This window comes from Megalobrama amblycephala, linkage group LG6 (assembly GCF_018812025.1).
Source record: "Megalobrama amblycephala isolate DHTTF-2021 linkage group LG6, ASM1881202v1, whole genome shotgun sequence".
In the NCBI taxonomy this organism is placed as follows: domain Eukaryota; kingdom Metazoa; phylum Chordata; class Actinopteri; order Cypriniformes; family Xenocyprididae; genus Megalobrama; species Megalobrama amblycephala.
In genome coordinates, this window is record NC_063049.1 from 29,695,564 (window position 1) to 29,721,031 (window position 25,468).

The 25,468-nt window shown below is 36.4% G+C and overlaps 1 long non-coding RNA gene across 3 annotated transcripts in view; it reads left to right on the top strand.

Annotated features, from left to right (window-relative positions):
* The window catches only part of LOC125270347, a 39,229-nt gene that overhangs the window by 3,448 nt on the left and 10,313 nt on the right, over positions 1 to 25,468 (top strand). The gene's annotated exons all lie outside the window — the stretch shown is intronic.

The following is a 25,468-nucleotide window of genomic DNA, read 5'->3' on the forward strand; positions in this document are numbered from 1 at the left end:
ACGACTCCAGTGGGTTAATAAAGGCCTTCTGAAGTCAATCGATGTGTTTGTGTTAGACAAATATCCTTATTTAAAACTTTCTAAAGTAAAATAACAAGCTTCCGGCACAAAAGCCATATGCATTCGACGTACGTACAAAAAGTGTTAAAGGGTTAGTTCACCCAAAAATGAAAATAATGTAATTTATTACTCACCCTCATGCCGTTCCACACCCGTAAGACCTTCGTTAATCTTCGTAATGCAAATTAAGATATTTTTGTTGAAATCCGATGGCTCAGTGAGGCCTCCATAGCCAGCAATGACACTAAAGGTACTAAAAACATATTTAAATCAGTTCATGTGAGTACAGTGTTTCAGTACTAATATTATAAAGCGATGAGAATATTTTTGGTGCACCAAAAAAACAAAATAACGACTTATATAGTGATGGCCGAATTCAAAACACTGCTTCAGGAAGATTCGGAGCGTTATAAATCTTTAGTGTTGAATCAGCGGTTCAGAGCGCCAAAGTCACGTTATTTCAGCAGTTTTGTCAGTTTGACACGCGATCCGAATCATGATTCGAACTAACCCTTTAACTTTCGTGATAAAGTACACAATGTCATGACGTTCTACACTACGCCATGATACGTGTTACATCGCAGAAGTTAATGCTTTTTATATGTATGTCGAATGCATATGGCTATTTTAAATAAGGATGTTTGTCTTACACAAACGCATCGATTCACTTCAGAAGGCCTTTATTAACCCCCTGGAGTCGTATGGATTAATTTTTTTTTATTGATGGGGGCATTTTTTTTGTCTTCAAAATTTGGGCAGCCATTCACAACCATTATATAACCTTGGAGGACTAAGGATATTTTTTAAATATATCTCCGATTGTGTTCCTCTGAAAGAAGATAGTCATATACACCTAGGATGGCTTGGGGGTGAGTAAATCATAGGATAATTTTCATTTTTTGGATGAACTATCCCTTTAAGTAGTTCCAAACCTGTATGAATTTCTTTGTTCTGCTGAACACAAAGGAAGATATTTGGGAGAATGCCAGTAACCAAAACAGATCTCTCTTTTTTTGTGAAATTTTTCCTGAAAAAGTGTCTTATCTTTCTTAAACAGATGGTTTGACATTGTAATTCTAATGCAGTTATATTCCTTTTTAAGTGTGTACTTTTAATTGTCCAAGTATGTTTTTGGGGCTACTGTACTAAGGCTGTATTAAATACTATATGAATAAAAAAAAATGAGCTGAAGTATATGAGAAAATACAAGAGTAACTGGTACCTCTTCAGCCGTCGCATTCCCAGCCATTAGCCGATCTGTCCACACCTCTGCCTGTTTAGTCATTGGCCAGATTCCTTCAGAGCAGACCACTAATCACATGACAAAGCTGTCTCTATTAGCCTCTGTCTACCCCTCCCTTCCCTTCACTCGTCTCTGTTCGACTTCAAGTACACGCTCAGATTTGCCCATTATTATTCTCTTTATTGTTGTGCTAATGAATTATTTGACCAACAGTATTATTTACTGTCATGTGAAATGCGCTGGTTAAGCCCTGAAACTGATGTGGAATACTATGATAAAGCTAAGCCTCTTCTGGCTTAAGTCAATAAAATCTGAACAAAGGGGCACCTTCACCATTAAAGTCATCAGTGTTTGGTGAAAAACAGAACTGCCAATCAATGCACTGTTCCAAAGGCATCTGGTTAAACATGTTGTGCATTCCTAGTGAAAAAGGGGGAAATTAATTAGGTTTTTCTGAGAAGCATTGATACAAAGACCTCTTTAAATAGACTTTCCAGTGTACTCTGGGAAATTGTTCTGAATTGTGTGCAATCAGATATATATGACACACTTCTTGGATTCACTGTATGTATGTATTTAGACACTTAAAGGTGCCCTAGAACTTTTTTTTAAAAGATGTAATATAAGTCTAAGGTGTCCCCTGAATGTGTCTGTGAAGTTTCAGCTCAAAATACCCCATACATTTTTTTTAATTCATTTTTTTAACTGCCTATTTTGGAGCATAATTAGAAATGAGCCGATTCAGGGTGTGTGGCCCTTTAAATCTGGTGCTTCACGCCCCAAGAGCTCGCGCTTGCCTTAAACAACATAAAAAAAGTTCACACAGCTAATATAACCCTCAAAATGGATCTTTACAAAGTGTTCGACATGCAGTATGTCTAATCGCGTAAGTACAGTGTTTATTTTTATGTTTACATTGATTCTGAATGAGTTTGAGGCTATGCTCCGTGGCTAACGGCTAATGCTACACTGTTGGAGAGATTTATAAAGAATGAAGTTGTGTTTATGCATTATACAGACTGCAAGTGTTTAAAAAATGAAAATAGCGACGACTCTTGTCTCCGTGAATACAGTAAAAACGATGGTAACTTTAACCACATTTAACGGTACATTAGCAACATGCTAACGAAACATTTAGAAAGACAATTTACAAATATCACTAAAAATATCATGTTATCATGAATCATGTCAGTTATTATTGCTCCATCTGCCATTTTTTGCTATTGTCCTTGCTTGCTTACCTAGTCTGTTGATTCAGCTCTGCGCAGATCCAGACGTTACTGGCTGCCCTTGTCTAATGCCTTTCATAATGTTGGGAACATGGGCTGGCATATGCAAATATTGGGGGCGTACACCCCGACTGTTACGTAACAGTCGGTGTTATGTTGAGATTCGCCTGTTCTTCAGAGGTCTTTTAAACAAATGAGATTTACATAAGAAGGAGGAAACAGTGGAGTTTGAGACTCACTGTATGTAATTTCCATGTACTGAACTCTTGTTATTCAACTATGCCGAGGTAAATTCAATTTTTGAATCTAGGGCACCTTTAAGCCACACTTAAAATGTATAAATGTCACTGTATTAGGTGACAAAATATCAAACCAAGTTGCATTTGAAAACTAACGATTAAAGACTTTTTCTCACAACTACACTTTTCTGAACCATTTTGCAATTATTTCTGATGTATTTTTCTATTCAGAAAAGTAGGACATTCATGTGTGTGTATTTTATATATTTAATACATTTTCATAAATAAATAAAACATAAGCTGGCATAGACAAAAAGATATTAATGTTGCCTATATAAGTTATATAAATATTTCCCCCATCATTTTAGGCATTTTATATGCTATCTAAACACACAGGCTAGTATTCCACTTAAATAATGTGAGCAGTAATCTATCAAATAGCCATCCAATGAGAAATGATCACAGTAGGTCATACATTAAGTGGCATTATTTTAATTATTATTCCACCACATAAGAACAAAAGGTCCGGAGTACAAAACTCACCATGTTTCTTGATCGCTATCCGTTTGTTGAGTTTTACCTGGGGGCATCTTACCTTTCCCTTCATAATTAAGAACACTTTAGTATCAAGCAGTACAGAGGTTTCTTCAAAGGTATTAATTAGGACTTTATTTATGCAGATCCCTGAAAAAATTTGCATAAAATCTATTCCACAGATGGGTTTATGGGTGTAGTAATGAATGTGCAATGCTGCTATAACATCTGGTTCATCATAACAATGCTTGTCCTTTGAAAAAAATAAATAAAAATGAAGACATTCATCAGAATAGGAAAGAAAATTACTAAACAAGTTTTAAAAAATAGCAGCAGGACGATCATATTAAATATATATTAAATAATTTTTTTTTTTTTTTTACATGCTTGCTTTTTTTAAACCTCTGGATGATATAGTATCTATATATGATCATCTTCAATATCCTTTTTTTTTCTGATAACAATTTACTTTAAAGCTCATTTTGACATTTTATTTATTAAAAAGATTAATTATTTAATGTTAAGGCAAGACACTACAGATGAATAGGGGAAATTTAGATAAAGAAAATAGATATGACCATACTTTCCCCAGTTGAGTAATCAGTACATTTAAGACAATGGTTTTGTATTACAAGTTTTCTGAAATGCTTATTAAAGTATGCTGTTTAAATATGCGTTAACACTTTTTTCTTGTTAATAACCAAATATGGAACTGAGGCACTATTTAATTAGATATGCATTTCCAAAACAGAAATCTGAACATCGGATAAAGCAAGGTTTAAAACTCTTGTTTCAATCTGTTGATATATTAGAGTTTTTACAGAGGGGATTTTGGCTTTTTATCACTCCATAAATCAGAAAATACTGTCAACAGCCAGGAAGAAAAATCACCATATGTTTTTTGGAATAAAATGCTAGGTAATTCAGTTGAATGATATATAAACAAACCACTCTGTGGAGATTTCTGGCTCAATCCATAAGAAAAAAACTAATTTCCCCTGCCTTAAAGGGTTAGTTCACCCAAAAAGTAAAATTCTGTCATTAATTACTCACTCTCATGTCGTTCTACACCCGTAAGACCTTTGTTCATCTTCAGAACACAAATTAAGATATTTTTGATGAAATCCAATGGCTTAGTGAGGCCTCCATTGCCAGCAAGATAATTAACACTTTCAGATGCCCAGAAAGCTACTAAAGACATATTTAAAACAGTTCATGTGACTACAGTGGTTCAACCTTAATATAAAGCAACGAGAATACTTTTTGTGTGCAAAAAAACAAAATAACGACTTTATTCAACAATATCTAGTAATGGGTTATTTCAAAACACTGCTTCATGAAGCTTCAAAGCTTTACGAATCTTTTGTTTCGAATCAGTGGTTTGGAGCGCCAAAGTCATGTGATTTCAGTAAACAAGGCTTCGTTTGGTTATAAGTGTTTCGAAATTTCAATGGTTCACGTGACTTTGGCAGTTTGATACGCGCTCCAAAACACTGCTTCATGAAGCTTCGAAGCTTTACGAATCTTTTGTTTCCAATCAGTGGTTGGGAGCGCGTATCAAACTGCCAAAGTCACGTGAACCAATGAAATTTCGAAACACTTATAACCAAACAAAGCCTCGTTTACTGAAATCTCCGAACCACTGATTCGAAACAAAAGATTTGTAAAGCTTCGAAGCTTCAATGAAGCAGTGTTTTGAAATCACCCATCACTAGATATTGTTGAACAAAGTCGTTATTTTGGGGGGGTTTTTGGCGCACAAAAGTATTCTTGTTGCTTTATAATATTAAGGTTGAACCACTGTAGTCACATGAACTGTTTTAAATATGTTTTAGTAGCTTTCTGGGCATCTGAAAGTGGTAATTATCTTGCTGGCAATAGAGGCCTCACATTGGATTTCATCAAAAATATCTTATTTTGTGTTCCGAGGATGAACAAAGGTCTTACAGCCGTGGAACGACATGAGTTATTAATAACATAATTTTCATTTTTGGGTGAATAACCCTTTAAGTTGTAAAAAATTAACATTAAGGTATGAACGATAGTATATTTATAAATAAAGCTAGAATGTTCATTTGACCTTTTTGTTAAATGTTGCTATTTTTCTTTCTTTCTTCTTACTTTTTTGCAACTCTCAAAGAAATCCACAATGCAAGCAAACTCCCTTTTTTTGGCCGTTGTGCCACTTGGCATGCAGACCCAAAATGAGGATAGTTTCTGGGCATTCAGCAAGATTTCAAACGGGGGGGCGCTGTGCTCTCATCCTCCACTGGCTACAAGGTCACTGGAGTATTGATAAATCACACAGCTGTGATTCCCTCCTGACAGCTCAAACTAACATCAACCTGGATGGGAGAGAACAAAAGACCATCAAGCGGCCCTTTTCTTGACACTTTTATTCAATCACGGCCAGATTGCTTACGACAGCAGCAGCAGCTGTTTTGTCTTCATCTTTCCCCATTTGATAAAGTGTGTCAAGTCATATTTTTGTAAGTATTTCACGTCACCCCTGCTGCGTGAAAGCGGCTCCCGTTTGGCATATGTATTCCACATGAGGGGATCATCAAATGGGTCAGGGTTTAATGACATCCCTCCCAAGGTCATCAGCCATCTAAAAGGGAAGCTGCCACAAAGCTACAAGCTGAGGGTCAAAGATAAGAGCACGCTGGGAGATATTGCAGATAAAAACAGAAAATTAAACAATGAGGGAACGCGGGAACACTTTGATTGTGTTGTGTTGTTCGGTGCGATTGTTATTTTGGGTGCACCAATTCACAGAGTGTCGATGTTAACCTTGTCCTCTCAGGATAGAGGTTACTGATAGGACTAACACATTGTTTGTTTTAGAGCTCCCAGGAATGGGATTTCCATTCCCCCTCTTTGGGTCCAGTTATAGATTGCATTTGCAGCAGTTGTTTTGTAAGGGTGATGTGTGATCACAATTACAGATGATTGAATGCTCTCTGATGGGGTGAGTGAGAGGTGAAAGGCGGTCTGAATGACAGAGGGTCAAAGTCTTGTGAGATTAGAGCATGTGAGAATGTCATTTCAGAGAGACTCCGCAGTCCTGTTGGGCAAAGTGTTTAAATGGGACATTTCTTACCAGTGGGTGGTGCTGAAAGCTATATTGTTTTGGAGAAAGCTCACATTTATTCAGGGACTTGTGTTAGAAGACACAAATGAAAATGGTCTGATTTTTTCTTTCAATGTTTAGTTAATGTTTCCAAAGACAAACACTTGCTCATGTTATCTATGGCTTCCCAAACTGGAAGCAGCCTTTGAAAATATGAAGTGGTTCATAGTATTTGTTGTTGGTGTTTTTTTTTTGTTGTTGTTGTTTGCCCACACTTAAAAAACAAATAGCACTTTTCAAGCCCACAACAACTTGAAACGATATCTTTGAACACTAGCGTTTAATTAAGTTTAAATGGTCAAACATGCAATCTGGAAAGCATACACCATTTATCAGGTGGGGACAACTTACTCTTGAGTTGGACAGAATCCCAGTTTTATACTCGACGTAGAATCGCTCAACTTGCCACAAAAACAGATGCACTGTCCATATGCTCACCTCCAGAGAAGGAGAATTCAAGCAGCCGATCTCCTTCAGGTTAAGAGATGAATGGCAATCAGTCATTAATCCCCTGATATCCCCTCTGTTTAGATTCTTAGATTGCTCGCCAATACTTTTATTCTTTTATTCAGCTCTTTAGCATTTCAAAGTCTTTACTGTTTAGAGTAAGTCTGTTCTGTTTTTTTTTTTTTTTTTTTTTTTTAATATAACTTAACTATAGACACCTATTATTTTATTATTTTATTTTTTATATAACACTAATTATACATTTTAAAAAAGAATTGTATATATTTTTTATTTGGGTCATTACGATAAGGTTTTTAAAAGTGTAAAAAATCATAATGGAGATATAATTAATTTTGAAGTTTCATTAAGTGTTAATGAGATTATGTGTTTTTATAACCATTTAACACTGCTTTTTTACAAGATGGACAAAATTTGTCACCAAAAAAGTCATTTGGTTTACCAAAATTCTGGTTTTACTGAACGACACTTTTGGTTATACCGAATGATGGTATTTTCAAACAATGCTAACAGGCTGATATCTAGCAAAATCAAACATTTTATATTTAGTACAAGTTTTCCATGTTTTACAGTGGTTGTACCGAATGACCTGATGTTTCAGGACATGCGTATGAGCAAGTGAAAACATGAATTTTAGTTAAGAGAGAGTTAGTTACTTTGCTTCACAACCATGTGATCCTTTGCAGGTGTCTGAATGATGTCACATCCTGTCACATGATATTGACCACATGACTTAATCCAAAATGGTCCCTTTATATTGGTTACTCCGAATGACATCAATGAAATTCATTTTTCCGGACATTCTTTCTCATAATAAAGCAACGACTTCTACGTGTAATTTTAATACCATTTTGCACTATGTTGATATATGATGTTATAAAATCATGCCAGAATTAAAAAAATATATACATTGATTACATTTTAAGATATTTTAATCACAAATGAATTGGCTTTATTGGACTTTGGACGGTTAAACCGAATGACCTTTTGACACTTCAAAATCTTTAAAATACCTTTATATGTAACAACAACTAGAGATCTCGTTGTACTACCTTACATATTTTGTATGTCATATCTTTGTTTTTTATTATTATTAAGGCCTTTAGACAAAAAATGACCCGTCACAAAATTATTATTTATTTATTTTTAAAGTCATAGTTAACACAACATTTATAACTGCAGTAATACATTTGCAAGGAACTGTCACAAAATGACATTCCATATATTATTTTTTATTAATTTATGTATTTGCTGCAGTTAAAGTAGTTTTTTCTTTCAGGACAGACTGACTATGAGATCTGAGTTTGCAAACTAGAGATATGCTTCTGTATATGCTTTTTGAGAAAAATAAATTGGGATTAAACTTCCAGAACCAAGGAAGCATATATGCTTTGAAGACAAAAGTATATAAATATGGTTTCCCCCTCTTAAAACAAGTATTCTGAGTACATGTTGTTGTGTTTTAAGCTTCTCTGGGAATGACAATTAAGGTTAACCACAAACCAGTGGATTAATATTGTAAAGCCATAAAGTCTATGTATCCCTCCAACTGAGGTGTTATCAATTCACATGAGGCTTAATTAAAGAATATTTATCCAGTTTAAATCATCATATTCTGAGCACTTTTAAGACTTCAGACTAAGGCCAGTGTTGCTAACTGTAAACTGTATGTTGCTACAGAAATTACACAGAGAATTCTGTTTATTAGTCCTCAAGTATTATTTTATTATGCCAAGCATAATATCATAAAGAAGTGAAATATAACAGTGCTCCTGTATAATTACAGTTCTATTTATGTCATTTAACAACCGTGACATGCTGTGCTATTCACATTTAGGCCGTCAAGGACAATGCTTGGAAATTGTAAGAATATTCATTAAGGGGCACAAATTCACCAGCTCAATGACATCTTGCATTTCACAGACGATTGTGAGACGTTTCGGATATATGACTCTTTTTTTTTTCTATTAACAAGTCTGTGCCCAGCATTATCAATTCATAATGGTTTTCTTTACAGCATTCTGCAGCTATACCTTATCAAAGAATAGCAGCCCTTCTGAGCTGGGGACTCATTTTATGTTGAGAAAGGCCTCCTGAGAGCTCTAATATTTCTGTGTGCAATTGACTGCCTACAACATTACGAAACGGTTACAATGACACCATGCAGCTGCGAAAGGAAGTTTGTAGCATATGGAATTATCTTTTTCTACGAATGGCTTTTCAAGTGTCATCTGATCTTTTTGTAACTAATAACTAAAGTTGATCTTATTTATTTATTTATGTTGGGAGGCTTTTATGCCTCACATATTGATTTAGACTGAACAGGAAATGAATAAGAGAAAAGGGGAGTGGGATCGGGTCATAAAAAACAGACATGAACCTGCGTTCTCAGGTTCACTGCGGTGCTCATTTCTGGAGCTAACTGCTCCTCCACTGCTCTTATTTGTGTCATACTTTTATTGAATACATGATTTAAGCAATCAAGATCATTAATAGAACAATGTTTTATTAGCTATTTTGCTATAGTGACCAATGACAGGAAAAGATATAGATATAGCTCTCTCTATATATAAAGCTTTATGATATTGACAACTTAAAATGGGTGTAATTGGAGTCAGACATTCTAGTCAATTCAGCAGAATTCCAGATAATTCCAAAGGGTTCACTAACTTTTCCTCACAGTTAATGTAAATAAAGTGTCTTGCTACACTTCAGAGTTTCACAAAAAGTAAACTTGAGTAAATGCAGTTTTGCGTTAAACACAAGATAAATGATTTTGACAGCTTCCGTGATCTTTTTGTACTCGGTGTGTCAGTTATTCTGATATGACCTGGCAGACATTGAACAGTAACTCATTGCTTTTATCTGGTGTACAGTAAATACACTTCAAAAGCAAAGCAACAGATTTCTAATGAGCTCGAAATGTAGTTGTCCAGTGATACCAGCTTTGGAGCAAAATATTCGCGCGGCAGATGACTCGGACCAACTTTGAGGAACGTTAAAACAAAAAGCCATAAAATGATCACCAACGCTGCCTGGAATGACAAGTATTATCAACAAAAATTAATCAGCCGCATCTTTTCATGAACTCAATTAATAATGTGCAACAACAGGGTCTTTTTTTCTCGGGATGAAAATTAATTAGCAGTGGGAAGGTCACTCCGAGACGCTGACATCACTCATCAGAATGGTGTGGCAGTTCTAATTATTTGTCTTCCAGGCTTGGGTGATCAAAAATTATTGCAATACCTGAGCAACATTTAGAAAAAGCCGTGTTTTAAACCCGTTTAATTAGACGTAGCTATTTGATTAATGCCATGTAAGCATTCCTGTTCAGCCTCTTATCAGGGTTCTGACAAGTTTGGTGGTCACTGTTCTGTGAAAGACGTTTCATTGACGCTAACCGACTGTTTAGTATCTAATTCACTCATTTCACAACAATTAAAAAGCTATTTACTAGGAGAGTACTTGTTGATATCGATAAAGATGTTTGGAAGTTTGACAAACCACCCAGTGTCACAGAGGAACTGTGCCACTGAACACAGGAAGTGACCACAAATGCTGAATATCAGAGTTTATTCAGCCAGATTTGCCCCTCCAGTAGATTTTTTTTCTTATAGTGTAGTGATTCCCAAACATTTTTGTTAGCCTAACCCCTTTGGCCTAATATATTCACTTGAAGAACCTCCTGAGATTTTAAGGTAATATTTTAAATGAACATTATGTCATTAATGACTCACCCTCATGTCGTTCCAAACCCGTAAGACCTCGTTCATCTTTGGAACACAGTTTAAGATATTTTAGATTTAGTCCGAGAGCTTTCTGTCCTTCCATTGAAAGTGTTTGTTCGGTATACTGTCCATGTCCAGAAAGGTAATAAAAACATCATCAAAGTAGTCCATGTGACATCAGTGGGTTAGTTAGAAGTTTTTGAAGCATCGAAAATACATTTTGGTCCAAAAATAACAAAAACTACGACTTTATTCAGCATTGTATTCTCTTCCGGAATCCTTTCCATTGAATTGATTCCATTGAATCCTTTCATCTGTCGGCGTTGGTAATGCACTTTTACGTCGTTGTTTTTGGCGATTAGGACATCCGCGACATACACACTTACGCACCATTTTAAAAAAATATAGCAATACCAAAATACAAACAATGTAGAATAGCTTGAATACAGCGTGCGTCTCCCTCAGACTGTAAAGGAAGCTCGGGCGCACCGGATAACACGTCAGCAGCGTCACTGCGGAGTCGTGAACCTGGATTGACAACAGACCCGGAACAGAATACAATGCTGAATAAAGTCGTAGTTTTTGTTATTTTTGGACCAAAATGTATTTTCGATGCTTCAAAAACTTCTAACTAACCCACTGATGTCACATGGACTACTTTGATGATGTTTTTATTACCTTTCTGGACATGGACAGTATACCGAACAAACACTTTCAATGGAAGGACAGAAAGCTCTCGGACTAAATCTAAAATATCTTAAACTGTGTTCCGAAGATGAACGGAGGTCTTACGGGTTTGGAACGACATGAGGGTGAGTCATTAATGACTTAAAATGACATTTTTGGGTGAACTAACCCTTTAATACATTAACATGTTCTTTGTCGTGCAGGTAAACATCAAGTGCATTATTTTCATGTTTATGTCTTTCTTTCTTCAGTCGAAAAGAAATTAAGGTTTTGAGGAAAACATTCTAGGATTTTTCTCCATATAGTGGACTTCACTGGGGTACAACGGGTTGAAGGTCCAATGGTTCAAGGTCCAAGGTTTCTATGCAGCTTAAAACTCTCTACACGATCCCAGCCGAGGAATAAGGATCTTATCTAGCGAAACGATTGGTCATTATCCCCCCCACAAAAAAGAAACACACAAATGCTCGTCTTGCACTAGCTCTGCAATGCGCCACACATTACGTAATCATGTTGGATAGGTCAAGCTGTGATGTCTGACATCGTTGTTTTACCTTTTTTTTTAAAAAAGGCCGTTTGACTTAGTCTTTGCACGTTCACTTTGTAAACACTTGTTTGGCACTTCAGCCTACGTCACTCGTGACCTTTCCAACGTGATTACGTAATGCGTGGTGCATCACAGAGCAGTGCAAGACTAGCATTTTTGGTTAAAAAGTATATAATTTTTATTCTTTTTTAGAAAATGACCGATCATTTAGCTAGACAAGATCCTTATTCATCGGCTGGGATTGTGCAGAGCCCTTTGAAGCTGCAATGAAACTGCAATTTGGACCTTCAACCCATTGGTAAAGTAACTGTTGAAGTCCACTATATAGAGAAAAATCCTGGAATGTTTTCCTCAAAAAGCTTAATTTCTTTTTGACTGAAGAAAGAAAGACATAAACATCTTGGAAGTCATGGGGGTGAGTAAATGATCAGGAAATTTTAATTCTGAACTGAACTAATCCTTTAATACATATAATGATTAACAAATATTTTTATTTCGTCATTTGCAAGATTCAAATTTCTTTTTTTAATAAATTATTTAAATTATTTTAATGCAGGACGACCTGTTGAATCCTGTATGCTAGAGTCTAAATGAACTGTATGTCTGTGAACTCCCAGCAGTCCCAAGTCCAACTCCACTGTCGGCTCAAGTATCCCTTACCATAACCACATCAATTCATATTACCTGCAAATTAGCGAAGTTCTACTTTCAGGCGCGCAGTACATTTGATCCAAATAGACTTTAAATGCCATTTCTGTTCCTATTAACCTACGGAGCGGCGTGGCAGATATTTCCATGAGGGTGTGTGGATGAAAAACAGGGGGCTAATGGCTTAGTTGTGACAGCGCTTCTCATGATGATTTATGATTCTGTGTTTAACTTGATTACTCCACTGCTGACTCTGAATACTATTTCAATTAGTACACTGAAGGTCACATCGCCAAATCCCTCCATAATCTATTCCTATTAACACTAATGCAGGGAGTATCCATATCTGTTCACCCTTGTTGATTCAAATCATCCCTGTTCCTAACAGGAGGCTTGTTTACCAGTTTACTGGTTTAGACATATCCGAGATGGTAATTTTCAATCTTTAGGATATCATTAGCGCTTTCACTTTTGACACACTACTGGAATGGACATCTCAATAGAGCCCCTTGATATTTTAATACTTTTCGTTACTCTTATGGAGTTTCTTTCTTCTTTTTTTTTAAGAGTCTGAATGACTTGCCCTTTGCATTCCTTTTTACTTCTGTAATCTGACATTTTTTTTTCAGTGTATAACAGCACATTCAAAAAGAGTGTAAAATGTAGGAGAAAACATTGTAGGAGTGTATGAACATTTTTGTTTTGTTTCTATACAGTAAAAAATCTGACCGTTTCATATCTTGTTTTCTTAAAGGGATAGTTCACCCAAAAATTATATTAATAATAATCATTTTGGAGATTTTGTGTGTGCTGATATTTCTTATTGATTTTGTCATTTTGATTCAAAGGTGCTGGATCGCTGTTCCAGATTATTGCGGTCATTTTTTTTGTGTGTCTTTTTTGTGGCTTGACAACATGGATGTACAGAAAAGAAGTTTCTAAACTTCATTCAAAATTTCTGCCTTTTTACAACACCGAAAGAAATTGCAGCATTTGGCTGTGGTACGGTGAATAAATGGTAACAAGGATATTCGTTTTGGGCTGCACTGTTCCTTGAGGGATGAAATTTGTGAAGTTCTAAAGAGTGTTGTTCCCAGGCAGTTTGTTTGAGACAAAGTTCCCCTCTGCAGTTTAGCGATCCCTTAGTCGCCCATCATGTGGAAAAGCCACTTTTTAGAAAGTAAGATGAAAGTGCTGACATTGACATGGGATGACAGAGCCCCATCAAAGGGATAGGTGAACCACTTTGGCAAAGTGACATCAATTTTCAAGATGATTTACTCTAACCATAACGCTCTTCTGGAGAAGGGGCAAAATTTCCAAAGTCTGATTTACCCCCACTGACAGTTGCACAACTCCCGCAACAATGTTTCCAAGGCTACTAGCGAATGACGAGTGGTCATGTCTGTAGAACCGTCCCCATTGCTTTGATTTATGGGCGGGGGATCCAATAAAAATGGCAATCAAATCAGCCCAGCCACTTTACAGGTAGTAGGCTGTCTGATTAAGTTGTCGAAGGCATGGCTAGGGTTCAGAATGATTATTCCGAGGAACCGAAAAAGGGGTCCATTCCCACTGCCAACAAGGACACCATTCATCTCCCGCTGTGTTCTTACCCCTCTGTGATACATATCCAAAATAACTGCACATCTACTGCTCACGTCCCCTTACTGAAGGTTATTTGTTGTCTGAAGGACTCCTCTTGTCAAGATATGATGAATACCATGTACACAGACAGGGGAGCATCAAAACCCGGATTAGCCGGAAAACTCACTGATCTGTGAATAACCTAAAAAAGAGGAGCCGAAGATTAGCGACGATGCTTTTAAGAATGATCCATCAAACTCAACTACCAGAGGAGTGCGAATGAATCATCCGCCTTGATTTTTGAACCCACTCTCCGCTACTCCAGCGCCGGCGTGTAGCGCCGAGAATCTGTGGGAGAATGTTATTAAATAAGCGCTATTAATTTCCACACAGATCATTTCTTATCTGGCCTTCAGAATGAATTATTCACACAATGATGTCACAGATTGCTGAATTAATCTTGAGCCTTTTATATTCAACCGTGTTGACCAGAAAGCCTAAAGCGATGTCAATGATTTAGCCTCTCGTGAAAAAGAATGGTTAATGGAGAAAGGAAAATCCCTTAAGAGCGCGTGTGACTTATTTTCTCTCAATCGCAATACAATAGAAGTAATGGCTACGTGTTAACCTTCGGGAAAACGAAGGACAGTAGTATGAATAAAAGGCCATTTCCCAAACCATGTGGGCTATTTTTTTTCCCTCAGAAGTATGCTAACGCTACACGTCCGTATGGTTTCCTGTCTTAATGCCCCTGCGGTATTCAACGATCACATGGCTGAATTAACACCATTGTCTCAAGATTTGCATTAGGGAAACGTGTAGGTCGGTGCGCTGTTAGGGCAGGCCTGCTTTCTTCTTGGTCCAGTGGGATGCAGGCAACAGGTAAAATAATCAATCTGAAATGTTTTGCTCCTCTTAAGAAATGACAGCATAGTTTCAGCCTGTTTACCGCCTGTTTTAGGAAATCCATTGCAGGAAGTGCATTGGATCAAAGTCCGGGCAGCTGGTTTAGCTGTTAGTGTGTGTGATAAGTCAAATGAAATCACCCTCATTGTTACATTGGAGTGACTTGTCTCAGTGTCTGACAGGAAAAAAGCAGGAAGAGGAAAATGGAGCTGATAGTTGGAGTTGCCTGAGTAATAAAAAAGGCCATGGGCAGCCCTCCAACTTTGAAACAGAACAATCGAGCAGAGAAGCTTTTGTGATAGCAACACAATCACCCCCAAGAAATAATAGTCCTGTATGCAGAACAAGCACAGGCAAATCTTTCTAGACATAAATCTAACCAGGGACCACAAACATGGCAATTATAACCGTGCTTGGCTGTGATGTCTTTTTTTTTTTTATTATTCCTTGGCAGTAATGTTTTTGTTTCTATACAAGAAAAAAACTGACAATTTCATATCGTGAATTCTTAAAGGGATAGTTCAACTAAAAATGAAAATGCTAATCATTGTTTGTTTTTTGTTTTTTTTTAAGTAAATGGGGCCCAATGTTGTTTTGTTGATATATTCTTCCATCGAAATCTTCAGCAAAATATCTTCTTTTGTTTTCTGCAGATAAAAGAAAGTCATATAGGTTTGGTTGAGTTCTTGTTTCAACAAGTTTTTGCCAGTTTAAACATTTATCTTGTTTAAATCATTAACGATGATAGATAGATAGATGGATAGATAGATAATTTCTTTTTCACATTAAAATTGCAATGTCTTAGCATTTTAGCCAAATATAACTCTACGCTTTACATTTACTGCCAAGTCCTTGCTATTCTTGAAGTAGAAAGGGGAATTCTTTGGGAACTCAGTCAGAACTAAGTCTGTCTAAATAACATGAATGACACAGGAAATAACTATTCATTGATTTCTGGTTCCAGAAAGATCAATTTTATTCTTCCTTTGTTTTCCAAGTACAATGCTCCAATGCTTCTTGCAGCTGGATATATCCTGTACACCAAAGAAGAAAAGAGGCTATTAATCAAATGGTGTTGGTGCAAGCACATTGTGTTGTCCTGCACAATAGAGACAACCTAAAGTGCTCTTGTTACGCTGCCAGTCGCACATATTTTGTAGCTAAAGAAACATAGATCACTGGACATGTGGATGGGTGCCTGGCTGAAACAAATGCACACTGATTGAAATATTTTAAGATATGACATGTTTCCCCCTAAGCCATCTTTTTGTGGCACCGCACACTTACATATTTCCATTTTTATTACTTATTTCAGAGATTTAGCTGAACTAAATCCAATAATTTACTTAAAGGGCATAAAAATGTTCACTATGTATATTGCAACAGTACTTTTGACATTATATATAGTCTTCGGATCCATACTTAAGTGAAGTTGCTTACAATAATTTATAGAATATACTATGAGCTCTGCGTTCCTTTTTATTTCTCCTGTATATTTATTCTACGTTTCATTCCCATCACTTATTTTTCACTGCCAAACTAGCATCACAGGGACTATGGATGTCCTTTCTCCCGTCCGGCGCAGTGACAGCGAGCGAAAGTGATACCTCAGGCTTTATCTTGCATCTGCCTGTTTAAGATTCATAGAAAAGGCTATCTGCCCTAATCAATATCTTCTTGAAATTTAAGTTGCATAATGCATCGCCTTCACTGGCATGATTTAAAACATCAGCACAAAGTATTCTTAATTTTATTGCCCGCTGTAAATTAAAATTAATGATGCTGACATCCACAATTAACAATGAAAAATGCAGATTCCTATAATTACTTTAGCCATAATATTGTTTTTCAACAAAGACTCAAGGTGCCGCAGCCCAGCTCCTCAACATTCAGTAGAACACAAAGAGACAGCTTCATTACATTTTATTTGCCATAGGAAACAAAAAGAAAAAAGCTTTTTATTTGCTATAAAAAAAAGGAAAGCTAACAAAAATCCTCGGCTCATTTGGGATTCTTTCGCCATGCATAATTAAGCAAATTTGATTGGAATTAAGCATGACTTCTTTGGTTGAGTTTTAATGAATGCAAATCAGGCATCTACATCCCTAAGATTAATTTCAGCCAATTAAAAAACAAAGCTTATTGGAAAGTGTAAAAGTGTTCAAAGCTGGGTAGCAAAGCATTTTCCTCTGCTCGTCTCATCCTCATAACTTACACTCAGGAGATTTTTCCCCTCTCAACTTTGATCATTAGCGTAGAGTTGCAAGCAAGCCCTCTGAATTCAAATAGTGTTGAAAAGCACAATACTCTAACCGCAAAGTCACTCTGGCACAACTCTTAACAACTTCGTTCTGTCACACACTCTGATACATTCATTAGTCGCCTGTAGGATTGCAGTATATGGCCAAGGATAAGTACTTCTTTATTGAGAGATGACTACACAATGAAGGAATTCAAGGCCATATAAAGTAAATAAAGGGATAATATAAAGTTAGATGACCATTACTGCAAATTAAACACATTTAGGATTGTTGAGGTATATATATATATATATATATATATATATATATGTATATGTATATATATATATATATATGTATATATATATATATATATATATATATATATGTGTGTGTGTATATATATATGTATATATATATATAAAATTTTCAATCATTACAACTCTCAGAATGAATTGAAACAGCATTAATTAATATACATAGAATGTACAAAGGTTTGGTCTTGGCGGACTGTACTTCTAAAATGCACATGAAAACATCGAAGTCAATTTAGGCTACTGCAAGGAAACATAGGGAGAACCCCCCGAGCAGATCTAGGGAGGTGGTGCTGGGGAAGGTGGAGGGCAAGCGAAATCCCATGGTGCGCTGCAATGAACTGATCTGATTCAAAGTAAGGAATAAATGGGTTACGTAGATAGAACAAAACGCAAAGATTGGACAACCAATATATATATATATAAATAACTGTTAGTTCCTGTCCTTGATTCTAATTTGGTCAATAGCTGTGTTTTATTCACAATAAAACACGGCTATGACCGCTTCACTCAACGGTTCTGTGTATCACTACACAACACCCTTAGGAAACACTCTTAGCAACGTAAACTGTATCCATTTTTGTTCAATTTTTGATATTGTTCATTGAAGTTTACTGTATTATGTAGAACAGTGTTGTGAGAAAGAGATCGAGTGAGCGAGTTTATTACCTGCATTCAGATTTAGCATTTTCCTTCAGGTCAGTCCTATGCTATAATAAAAAATCTGTTTAAATGTCCGATATATTATCTTGTCCTTTTAACAGTTAATGGATTTTCCTGTGACTGGCAGCTTTAGTCAAAGCATTTATCAGTTGCGTCTTGTTCCGTGTTCACAACAATTCAGTCTTTTCAAAAGTCTTCGCTACTGACTGACACACTCATAAAGACAGTCTTTGCTGCCATCTAATGGCATTATAATGTAACTTCTGTTGCTGTTCACAGTCAGGGACTATTTTTTCCGACGGAAGGAAGGCTTTACTTCATGAAAGTTGCATTGTTACATATTCTTGGCTTTAATATTTGTATTGTGTGGTAACCGTTTTATAAAAGCAATAAGGTACTCGAGGCTAGGGCTGTATCGTGAATAAGTAACGGCTGAAGGGGTTGCAGGCACTCTGCTTTGCGTCGTGCCTAACAACGCCCTTCAGCAGTGACTTATTCACGATACAGCACAGCCTCTCGTACCTTATTGCTTACATATAGACATACATTTATTAAAGTGAAACAAGCTGAACAAATTTCTGAAAATCCTACATAAAAAATATTTTGTACGTCAATTGTCAAATTTAATTAAATGTGACAGTTTGCATACAAATGGTTTTATGAATGATTTGCTCAGAAATTCTGTCTTTGTCTCAAGAATAAGGCCCAATATCGGTTGCTTAATTTTTCAAACAGAACTAACTTGCATAACTCACAAACAATGCATAACTGAGACACTGCAGGGAATAAGTGGGTGATATTGGCCATTCTTTGAGGAAGATATATATTTGAAGTGTATTGTAGGTTTTGAAGTTTGTTTCCTTCTCTAACAACTCTTCATTTGGACCCTTCTCATCTCTCTGTATTTATATTGCTTTAACTTCAGAAACGCACTTAACTCTTGGCAGTGTATCTCCTATAACCATTTTCTGCTCAAGCGTTTGTTTCACTGCCTGGTTACTGCCAAAGCAGTTTCACGTTCCTGTTTTCTCCCCTGGGTGACTCTTTTGAAGCACTTAATCTTTTACAATTTTTACACACCTGCTAATGTTTCCCTATTTCCCATGTAACCACTTAATAATCAAGGAAGCGAAGAGGATCTTTCACTCAGTGCAGGAGAACGCTCCTTCCAGCTCCCCGCAAGAAAACTCTGGTAAAACCTGATTATTTGGCGCAGGCAGACGTAAACACTAATGATTTAAGGCAAGCAGGCACCTTCACCACTCGGGGCTGCGAAATGCTAATCCCCATCTTCCCCCCTCCCAGCATGGCATTCGACGAGAGTGTGTACATCGATTTGATCTCTCACATCAAAAGACAAACACTGATGCAAGTCAGCAGTTCCTCTGTCAATGTCATTCCTTGATGTGATTCTTTCCACGCACATCTTTATGGAGCCGAAGGATCGAGCTTTAAGCAATCACAACTATTGGCATTTTTTAAAAGGAGATTCATGGGCATGGAGAAGGGGGGGGGGATGGCGGTGTTCCGTCGAACCTGCCAGACTGGATGGAGATGCTCTGAGCTGGGATAGTGCTAATCCCATTGTCTTTACCTGTTATATGTTTCATTAATGTTGTCTTTCAGAATCAGCCTCCAGCAGTGCGGGGGAATAAGTTTGAATATATGCACAAAAAACAAAGAATTCAATGGCAAGGTTCAAAGCCGCCTGCGAAAGGCCTTTATGTGTGCCTTAATCATGCTAAAACACAAGCTGGTATGCTGGGTGCGTCGCTCTCCCCTTGCTTTGCTGGGTGACAGAAAGAATTAATATTTGGCCTCTGATGCTTTTTTTTTTTGAAGGAATAAAGAAAGTAAAGAGAAGCATTATCTATTCAAGTAGCGCAGGGAATAACGTACGCCAGGCTCCCTCTGTTCGAGCTGCTGCGTCTCATTTTGTCTAGAGAAGATCAGAGAGCTGAGGACTCGCCGCTGCTGAGTGCAGAGTGGGAAATGAGACTGAACTTAGAGTTTCGAATCCTCTGGGAGAGTTTTGTAGGGGTAACCAGACTTTTGAGCGTATTTGCATCACACAATTGGAAAGTGATACGCAAGCATGAAAATAATGAAACAATGGAGCTGGTATTTATTTCAGATTAGATTTGAAGTCTTATCAAAAACAAAACAAACCAAGTCCACTTTAGACATTCTACTAACAAGAAGTAACTTTGCAATTACATCTCAACTAACTCTCATTAGAGTATTAAGGTTAGGTGTTAAGGTTAAGGTTAGGGTTAATAGAATAAGTTGACATGTAGTTGCAAAGTTACTTATAGTCAATAGAATGTCTGTTGGGGGGACCATCAAAATAAAGTGTTAGCAGATATTAGGCAGAGAGTCTAGTACTCTCATGACTGGTAGCTGACATGTAGTTGCAAAGTTACTCATAGTTAGGAGAATGTCTAAAGTGGACTGTCGAAATAGTATTACCAAATTTAAAGCTAATACAGCGTTAATATTTTTTTATGTATGCTAATAGCACAAAACACACTAAATGCCTTATGAAGGGATTATACAACAGTGTTGGGAAGTAAGTGAATAAAAATAGTGATGCTGCTAATGTAACTCCCATCTTGTTTTGATGTTTTCAAAGTCCTGTAGCTTTTCCAGTCACAAGCGATTGTTTTTAGATGGCATGTTTAATCTGAGGATCCTCTCTATTTTTCCTTATGTAGCACTGAAGTCAGATTGATTCTTGTGAATCAGTACATCCTACATTAATTTCTCTCACATATAGTGTTAGAAAGTCTAATTCTAGTGAATTGGTTCACCCTAAATGATTCTCTCATTTAGTGTTGGAAAGTCTGATTCATTCAAGCTCATATAAATGTTTAAAATGAACAGATTAAGAAAGATTCACTGTTTTGAGTGTAGTTTTTATTTTTTTTAATTTATTTTTTATTATTATTTACAAACCCGATTCCAAAAAAGTTGGGACACTGTACAAATTGTGAATAAAAAAGGAATGCAATAATTTACAAATCTCATAAACTTACATTTTATTCACAATAGAATATAGATAACATATCAAATGTTGAAAGTGAGACATTTTGAAATGTCATGCCAAATATTGGCTCATTTTGGATTTCATGAGAGCTACACATTCCAAAAAAGTTGGAACAGGTAGCAATAAGAGGCCGGAAAAGTTAAATGTACATATAAGGAACAGCTGGAGGACCAATTTGCAACTTATTAGGTCAATTGGCAACATGATTGGGTATAAAAAGAGCCTCTCAGAGTGGCAGTGTCTCTCAGAAGTCAAGATGGGCAGAGGATCACCAATTCCCTCAATGCTGTGGCGAAAAATAGTGGAGCAATATCAGAAAGGAGTTTCTCAGAGAAAAATTGCTAAGAGTTTGAAGTTATCATCATCTACAGTGCATAATATCCAAAGATATTAAGATTCCAGAGAATCTGGAACAATCTCTGTGCGTAAGGGTGATCTTCGGGCCCTTAGATGGCACTGCATCACATACAGGAATGCTACTGCAATGGAAATCACAACATGGGCTCAGGAATACTTCCAGAAAACATTGTCGGTGAACACAATCCACCGTGCCATTCGCCGCTGCTGGCTAAAACTCTATAGGTCAAAAAAGAAGCCATATCTAAACATGATCCAGAAGAGCAGGCGTTTTCTCTGGGCCAAGGCTCATTTAAAATGGACTGTGGCAAAGTGGAAAACTGTTCTGTGGTCAGACGAATCAAAATTTGAAGTTCTTTTTGGAAAACTGGGACGCCATGTCATCTGGACTAAAGAGGACAAGGACAAACCAAGTTGTTATCAGCGCTCAGTTCAGAAGCCTGCATCTCTGACGGTATGGGGTTGCATGAGTGCGTGTGGCATGGGCAGCTTACACATCTGGAAAGGCACCATCAATGCTGAAAGGTATATCCAAGTTCTAGAACAACATATGCTCTCATCCAGATGTCGTCTCTTTCAGGGAAGACCTTGCATTTTCCAACATGACAATGCCAGACCACATACTGCATCAATTACAACATCATGGCTGCGTAGAAGAAGGATCCAAGTACTGAAATGGCCAACCTGCAGTCCAGATCTTTCACCCATAGAAAACATTTGGCGCATCATAAAGAGGAAGATGCGACAAAGAAGACCTAAGACAGTTGAGAAACTAGAAGCCTGTATTAGACAAGAATGGGACAACATTCCTATTCCTAAACTTGAGCAACTTGTCTCCTCAGTCCCCAGACGTTTGCAGACTGTTATAAAAAGAAGAGGGGATGCCACACAGTGGTAAACATGGCCTTGTCCCAATTTTTTTGAGATGTGTTGATGCCATGAAATTTAAAATCAACTTATTTTTCCCTTAAAATGATATATTTTAGACATTTGATATGTCATCTATGTTGTATTCTAAATAAAATATTGAAATTTGAAACTTCCACATCATTGCATTCTTCTTTTATTCACAATTTGTACAGTGTCCCAACTTTTTTGGAATCGGGTTTGTAGATTACAGTGTTTCGTAGTATTTAGTTTATATATAACACACACATTTTATATCTATAATATATATGTGTGTGTAAGAATAAAAGGAATATTAAAATAATGCATTCACATCTTTAGGCTTAATATTGTCTAAAATAATTCTAATTAACACTACTTTGTTTTGTCAATTTAATTTGTGCACTAAATGCAAAATACCTGATTCAGTTAATAAATTTGCTCCAACAGATTTTAATTGTTCAGCAAATTTTGGTAACGCTTTAGTATGGGGAACAATTCTCACTTTTAGCTAGTAAGCTTATTAGCTTGCATATTGGCAGTTTATTACAACTTATAAAGCACATATTAATGCCTTATTCTGTATGACCATATTCTACATCCCTAAATCCTTCCTCATTCCTAAACATAAATGCTACAACTTACTAACTATTAATAAGCAGGAAAAGAGTTTTTTGAGGCAAAAGTCGTAGTTAATAGTGAAAATGTGTTCCTCATACCAAAGTGTTACCCAAATTTTCAATTAGTAACACAAAAAATTGATATATCATGTTGGTAGCCATATGCATAGAAGAAGCTTAATATAAACTTAATATAAAGATAAGCTCTTAACAACATAAAACAACAAATAACTAACAATAATGACCAGACGGCGAAACAATAATGCCACAATTTATTCCTGCTGCAATGCATGCCGGGAACTAAATATATTTCAGCAATATTTTTTTTTTTATTTGAAACTTTTTCAGAAAACTTTTGACTAGTTGGAGCAGCATTTCGGGGAATTCTGTTGGTTTAATGTGTTTCAAGTAATTCACGTCTTAATATTTGTGACTCAAAAGGTTCCATAAACTGGAAAAGATTTTTTTTAACAGTCTGTAAGTATATATTAATATAAGAAAAAGAGTCACTTGACTGTAGTTTCAGTTTCAAAGTAGCTTCCCTAACGTTGTTAGAGACAGAAGCACTAAAATGGAGGCTAATTTGTTCACTTTATGTAGTTTTTTTTTTTTATTTCTATATCCATAGTGAACACACTTTTTCCTTAATGCCTCAGGCTTGGTATCCTATCAGACAAAGCGTCATTACTAGGTCTTATGTTTCACTTTATGCACCAGAGACTACACATTCAAGTCCACTAGAGCAAACCCCAGCCTTTGAAAGCGTTTGAACCATGTCGATATGAAACCACGGCGCTCATACATTTGTAACACTACAGTCGCAGATCTTCTATTGGTGCAAAACGTTCTTTCTACATCGCTGGAGAAAGTATGTGTCCCTTTTATTTCTGTGCATAATGACATAACAGATGTTTATTATTCAGAGGGAGAAATCAGTGAAAGGCTATTGAGTCCGTTTGTTTAAGGCCTCAGTAAAAGTGGAATAATTTGCAAAGTCTTTGAGAATCAACACAATCAGCAGTGGCTTTAATAGCATTTTAATTAATCTTCCTCAAATTGCGTGCGAGCGTTTAAAAAGAGCCTGCTTGCCGCTGGATCTTCTGGGTGTTATATTGTGTGCATGAGAGATGCAGCTATGTGATGGGAAACCCAGGGGACAAGCAAGAGGACAATGCTGGCTCTCTGGAGGATTTGATGCTGCTGAACTGAATGTGAATGCATAAAAGAAAACTCGACAGCAGTGGGGTACGTATAAGGCACAACATGGCTTGTGTGTCTTTTGTACACAGGGAGAGAAAAAAAATCAGCACACAATATGTCCACATTCTTGGTTTAATTTTAAATAGGTTACGTATTTGTTATGCTTGAGTGATTTCCTTACTAGATACATGCTAGTTAGAAATGTTATTCAGGTTTTTATATGCACCACAAAGAGAAAAGTTACCGGAATGTTTTTATGAGATAGAAAAAAGAAAAAGAAAGTGCTTTCTTGTCTGCACTAAACAAAAGCAGATACATGCAACGTGAGCGTCCACCATACGCTCTGCGTCGGCCCAGGCTACACCCCTCCATTTGCTGCTTGCCTGCTTTTCCTGTTTGGTCTGCTCTCTTTGGTTTTGTCCCTTATCTTTCCATCAGTCATTCCTCCTGCTTGATACAGCGCTTGGCCCTGCCTCGTGTTGTTTGGCACCCTTTCTTTTCTACCCCCTCTCTCTGTGAAAGACACTTTGTCCTCCTGTGCTAAAGTTTAGAAGCGAGGGAGAAATGTCTTGGCACACTTTATGGGTTTGCTGCCGTTACACCTGGATGTGTCCAAGACTTTGCCTTCAGGGAGATCTTCTCCTGCACAGCTGGACAAATGAAGTCGTCTTTTGTTTATTCTGTACCAAACAATAGAAGAGTTGATTTTGATATTTTGATAAAATATTTATTTATAATGTGGAATTGTTATTCAGAAGAGTTGATCGAATGTCAGTTTTCAATATTTTGATGAAATATTGTGAACAAATCGTACTATATATTTATAAATATTATTTATTTATAATGTGGAATTGCTTACTATAAATGCATGTTAGAACTGTTATTCAGAAGAGTTTTTAATACTATTTTGATAAAATATTCTTAAAAAATCTTACTATATATTTATAAATATTATTTATATATAATGTGGAATTGCTTTCTAGTCAGAACTGGTATTCAGTTTTCAATACTATTTTGATAAAAATCTTACTGTTTATTTATAAATAATTTATGATGAAAATTACCTTAAATATTAAGAAAACATTATAATACAGGTACATTATATTATACTGTAAGTATGCCACATAAATGGTT